Source organism: Macrotis lagotis, chromosome X (assembly GCF_037893015.1).
Source record: "Macrotis lagotis isolate mMagLag1 chromosome X, bilby.v1.9.chrom.fasta, whole genome shotgun sequence".
In the NCBI taxonomy this organism is placed as follows: Eukaryota; Metazoa; Chordata; class Mammalia; order Peramelemorphia; family Peramelidae; genus Macrotis; species Macrotis lagotis.
The window spans coordinates 83,128,592-83,135,376 of record NC_133666.1 but is presented as its reverse complement, the minus strand read 5'-3'; positions in this window follow the sequence as shown (position 1 = coordinate 83,135,376).

Genomic DNA, 6,785 nt, shown 5'->3' with positions numbered 1-6,785 from the left:
TTTATTCCAGTATTTGGGATTAGAATGAAGGTAGACCTTGATGAGTGGGAGGTTACCCCAAGGGAAAGCTTTCTACTAGCAGGGTTTTCTCAGTTTGGGGAAGAGGAGCTGAAAGTTGGGATGCTAGGACAGCAACTTCCCCAGGGGCTCTGTAAGCATTTCATCAAAAGGTCCAAAGGCTGGACAAGTTCATCAGTTAACTTATATAAACAAATAATGACATTATGAGAAATATGAAGAAAGAATAAGAGAGGGGGTGGCTAGCTGGTGCAGTGGATAGAGCACTGGCCCTGGAGTCAGGAGTACCTGAGTTCAACTCCAGCCTCGGACACTTAATAATTACCCAGCTGTGTGACTTTGGGAAAGTCACTTAACCCCATTGCCTAACAAAATCCCCCCCTCCAAAAAATCAAACAAACAAACAAAAAAGAAAACAACGTTTAAAGTTGTTGCATATGATAAAAAACCCTTCCAATTTGAAGTATTCCAATTTATTCTTACTGAATGAAAAGATATCCTGCATTGAAGAAAAGACATGCATTCTATCCTCTCTCTCTCTCTCTCTCTCTCTCTCTCTCTCTCTCTCTCTCTCTCTCTCTCACATACACACACACACACACACACACACACAAATATATAGGCAAAGTCCCAGATAATCCTAATGCAATAACTTCTTATAGAATTTTTCCTTTCCTTCATAAGTCTTGCTTATTTTGCCCTGTATTGATAACTATTTCTTCCCATTTTTGTCTGAAATGTTCATATTTGTTCTTCGATATGGCCTAGCAACATACTATTATACCCTAGTACCATTTGGCAGTCAGGAAACATGGATGGAGCAATGAGCCTGAAGCAAGGAAACCAAGATTTCAAATCCAGTGAGATCCTTCTCAGTTTCCTTATCTACCTTATCTGCCTCAGTTTCCTTATTTGCAAATTAGGCATTATAAAAGCCCCACACAGTTCCCTTGTGTGAAGTATATGAGATCATATTTGTAGAACCCTTAGTCCAGGGTCTGGTTTGTCCCAGTCAGTGAGCAACATTCATAAAGCACCTACTATGGGGTGAGGCCATACCTGAAACTCAATACATGCTTTTTGCCCTACATCAGAACTATTCATTCATACATGTCTGAAGTCAAGAGGACTCTATTTTCTTCCATGTTCTTTGTACCCCCAGAGTGTTTCTGGGAATATTTTGATCTAGACCCCAAAATCTAAGCTCTTAGAAGTTCAAGAACATCAAGGTGCACTATGACTTTTGGGACATGTGGTAGAGGGACCTGATGTTGGCCTCTTTGCAGGATAAATTCAACAGTGTCATCTCTAGCTGTGAGAACACTCCCATTTTGAACCAGTTTTTAGACAACACCAAATTGCTGTCCAGAATGAGTGGACCTCAATAAATGCTGATCAAGTTCCTCTCATTCTAGGCAGGGAGTCAAAACAAAGTTGAGCAAAGACCCTCTCTGATGTATTAGCTTCGATGCTCTGGAGAAGTCGAATAGCATACGAAGACCCAAGATTACACATTATACACATTACAAAAATATAAATTTAAGAGCAACATGAATTGGAGTGAAATGTGTTGTTTTGTGTTTTTTTAATGTCTTCTTTATAGGATGACTTGTCATTGGCTGGAGAAGTGAGAGGAATATATGCAGATATGGATTCAAAGTGAATTTATCAATGATCAAACAAGGGGAAGGAAGGAAGTTAGGACATATACATACACAGAAAGAATCACACACAAGACACATACATATACTCATACATGTGAATCACAGATCAAACAATGGATCGGATGTAATAGGAAATACAAACTCACAGACAAGCAGAATAAGAAACCCTTTCTGCACTTACACACACACTGACAGGCAGTCAGGGTCAGAAAGGAAACCAAATAATTCATTCACCAGAGGTCATGGGCCCTTTTTTCACAACCTGAACAAATCAGTGGGTTTCTGTCCACCAGGGAAAAGGGCTGCACGGATTACCTTCATGGAAATCTATCTCTGAGGTTGTCTTCCCGCTATAAATGACCTGAAGAGACCAGAAGCAGGAAAAAACCCAAAGAGGTCAGACAAATGGGAGATCCTCTTCATTAGAAGAGCTATAACACTTCCTCATTAGCTCCAGATTGATTGGAGTAAGTACTGTAGTTAATTGAACTCTAAAGCAAGTCCCAACACAAAGATGTGGTCTCAATTAAAACCTCTAGACAGGTCTATTCCATTGATGTAACAAGGGGGTGGTATGGAAGTTAGCACAGGAACACACATAGAGATTCACAGAAACACACACACTCCTACCTTTACACACTTGTACACAACCACTGTATGGTCCCAGTTTGTTGAACTGGGACATTAAGTTCTAAAAGTCATAATCAATGAAAATTATGGTTTTGGGCTTCCTAGCAAAAAACTCCTGCAGTCAATTTCATGATGTGGGTTCCCCCAAAAAAGTTTCTTTCAGTGGAAGCCATAATAGTAATAATTATAAGGAATCCCTCTCAAAGAGTAATGTAAAGCAAGATGAATGTAAGCCAGAAGAAACCATACTGACCAGGACACGACTAGTCAATAGCCTTGAATACATGTGACTTCAGTCAAAATAGATCTGATTTGGTGCTCAGGTATTTGCAATCTGAGATCAACACTGAGTTGTGGAAAGGCAAAAACATTAACCAATACACACTAATATACTTCCCAGATCGTTCTTTGTCCTTTTCCTATAATTTTCATGGGAATTTTGGGGTGTTCTTTATGGAAATCCACAGTTGTCATCTACTGGCTGTCCTATACTACCCCTGTGTGAGCATATCACTTTGATTGTTAAACTACTTACATAATCAATCTGCAGCTCTGGGCTAATTTCTTTGATATATGGATATTCAGCTGAATTCTTTATGTAAAACCTTGAATATCCCATTGCAGGGGACTTCTGGGCACAACACCCACTATAATCATTTCATAATTTTCTTTAATATCAAACATCTTAGTGAGGAGACAAAGGGGGAGTCCTAAGAGTGTCTTCATAAATGTATGATTGACTTGGGGAACAGAGAGTTTGAACAAGCAAACAAAACAGGTTGAGAAATTTGACTCCTAAGGAAAAGGATGTTGGAAGATATGGAGATATCTCCAAATGGACGAGCATTTCTGTCTTCCTGCATTTTAATATCCATCACCTTTTCTCTCACTATTACAATAAATTTGAATATTGATATGTTCTCTATGAATTCATATGCATGAATTCTCTTCCATATTTCCTTGTTCAAATTTAAGTATTGATATGTATTTTTATATGGCAATATATGTAGGATTGGCCAATTTTCTCTTATCACACATATATATGAGCAATGATGTATTCAGCATTTATAAATATACTATATGATCTTTTTTAAATTAATATATATGATTATTTATGTATTCTCTCTATATGGTCCCATATATGAACATTTATATTATCTGTATATTCCTCTAAGAGGAACTCATTGATGTTAAGTCTTTCAGTTTTTATCATTCTACCTATGGGTATGCTTCTTTCTTTAATATTCCTCTACAGGAATGTTGAAATAACCTTCATGTACACAGACAGAACTTTACATTCATTTTCTAGCAGAGAGAGAAGCATTACAATAGGTTTAGGTATATAAGGAGGAAATGAGAGAACTGAGATATGAGTCTAGTGAGAGAATATAAGCAGACATGAAAAGAGATAAAACAAGTGATCATACAATAATAGAAAGTTCATATGGGAATACTTACATACCTAGCTCAAGAGAGAATGTTTATTAACAGTTAGGAGGAGAAAGAATTTAGAAATCCTCTTTATCAAATCATTGCACATGGGAATGGAGAGAGAAAAACCAAGTTCATAAATACACACAAACACACACACATATTGATTCATTCTCTATCTTCTTATGTATGAGTAGTCATATATTCTCAACATATAGTTTTGTACAAATATGAATTAATTATATTATAATTATATATATATATATATATGTGGATTAAAAAAGTTCTTCAGCACTCATATAGAGAAATGGAGAGAGAAGGGAAGATTCTTCACCTAAATAAATATAAATATATGGAGAAATTATTTAAGCACTCCTGGTTAAGAATGTCAAAAGTCCAGTGGTTTTGAAGGGGCAAGAGGAGACAGACAGCCATATGGACAGGAGATCCCTATTCCTGGGGTCCTCTCCTTCCCTTCCCAGCTCCCAGAATGGTTGCAGTCAGGAAACCCCGCTGGAGTTCGTGACTTGTAGCTGTGGGAGGGGATGAGGCTGGGGAAGAGGGAAAATGAGGCAGAAAAGGCCTGCGGGGAGCAGAAAATAAAGAGGGACGGTGGAGGAGGGGTAATGAAGCAAAGAAGGTCTGTGGAAGAAGGAAAACTGAGCAAGAGAGGAAGGGGGGAGGGGAAATGAGACAGAGAAAGTCTGTAGGGGAGCAGAAAATGAGTAGGCAATGGAGCTTGGGAGAAAGATGCTGATTGGTGGGAGAGGAATGAGACGAAAGGAGTTTCAGTGGAGGAGGTGGGGCAGTTGGCAGTTTCCTGTTTCACTTAGGTGATTGGTGACATCATTGCCCAATAAGCCATTTCCCATGGTTGTTTAAATGAAACAAAAAAAATGGGAGAACAGTCTTATTAAGAGAGCCATGAACACTTCATCAACAGGCCCTGATTTAATTAAGCACATCCTGAAGTAATGCAAATGGAAGGACAGTTCAACATAGCAAGGGTTGTCCATGATAGAAACCATTTCAGTCCAATCTATTTGAATTTATTATTAATGACTGAAAAGTGAAAGTGGATGTGACTTGATGAAAAGGAGTAATGTTCTGTCTCTCTGTCTTTACCACAGAACCACACACACACACACACACACACACACACACACACACCCTCTACTCCTAATAAAATCTTCTCATATGGTATTGTTCTTTTTCATTTAGGCTTTGCAGTCTGGCTGCAGACCGTCTCCCTGGTATTCCTGATTTCATTCTTTATTCAGGACTGTAATCTTCTTATTTGTCATTTCTTGTGACCCAATAACATTCTCTTACCATCTGGTACCATTTGGCAACTAGGAAGTACAGGGGGAGAGCACCAAGTCTGAAACCAAAAAGTCCAGGGTTCAAATCCAGTGAGATCCCAGACAAGTCACTGAACTTCTGTCTGCCTCAGTTTCCTTATCTACACAATAGGCATTATAATAGCCCCACAGGTTCATTGTGTGAATCAAATGAGATCCTGTCTGTAGAGCCCTTAGTCCAGGGCCTGACTTGTCCCTGTCATTGATCAGCATTCATAAAGCTCTTACTATGGACCAGGCCAGACCTGAAACTCAATACATGCTTTTTTCCTCCCTCATTCATCCATTTCTGGCTTCAACAGGGCTCCATTTTCTTTCAGGTTCTTTGTGCCCCCAAGTGTTCCTGGGAATGTTTTGATTTAGATGCCAAACTCCAAACTCTAAAGGTTCAAGAACACAAAGGTGCACTATGACTTTTCGGACATGTGGTGGAGAAACCTGATGTTGGCCTCTCTGCAGGACATGTCATCCCTAGCCATGAGCACATTCTCATTTAAGTCAGTTTTTAGGCTTAAATACATGTATATATACATATATGAATTCATTCTTTCTGTTCTTATGAGTGAGTTGTCATATAATTTCGATATATTCATTTGCACAAAAATGAATTATCTATACTTTATAATAGAAACTCTGTAGTTATATCGTTGAGTACTCAGAGGAATATAGAGTATACATAAATGAAATTTGTTAGTTCTTTGCACTATGTTGGATTATAGAATCATATATGTATGAGCATGCATATATATATGAATAATCCTGCATGCAGGATTAAAATGGGAGTAAGTTAGGTGTTACAGTGGACAGAACATTGACTTTGGAGTGAGGGGGACTGGATTTGAGTCCTGCCTCAGACACTTGCACTTCTAACAGTGGGACCTTGGCCAAATCTCTTCACCTTGATTGCCTGGCATCCAGGGTCACCTCCAGTCATCTTGATACATCTGTGGTCAACTGGACCCAGATGGCTCTGGAGGAGAAAGTGAGGCTGGTGACTTAGCACAGCCCCCCGCCCCCGACTGCCCTACTCATATCCAATTCACGTGCTTGTCTTGGCATCACCTCCCTCATGTCCCATCTTCTTTGAGAATGGATAAGTATCAGAGAAATCAAGAGAGAATGAAGCATTCCTCCTTTAAATGATTATAAATAAAAAGAGAAAGTATTTAAGCACTCCTGGCTAAGAATATACAAAGTACAGTGATTTTGACCAGGGTGAGAGAGGACAAAACATCTTATGGATAGAAAGCAGGGGGTCCCTAGGTTTCAGCCACAATCACTGGGGTCCTCTATCTCCCTGATACCCTCCCTGATGGCCATAGTCAGGAAACCTTGCTTGGAAGCTCAAGTCACTTGTAGGGTGGAGGAGGGGAAATGAAGCAGAAAAGATCTTAGGGAGAACAGAAAATGAGGAGGGAGTGTGGAGGAACCAAAATGAGCCTGAGCAGGTCTGTGGAAGAAGGAAAAAATGAGCAGCAGAGGGAGGAGGGGGAGGGGAAATGAACCAGAGATCTGGAGCAGGGGGAGCAGAAAATGAGTGGGAGATGGAGTTTAGGAGAGGGATGCTGATTGGTAGGAGAAGAATGAGATATCAGGGGGTTACAGTGAGGGGGGCAGCTTCCTGCTTCACCTAGGTGATTGTTGACATCATTGCCAAACAAGCCAATTCCAATTGTTTAAA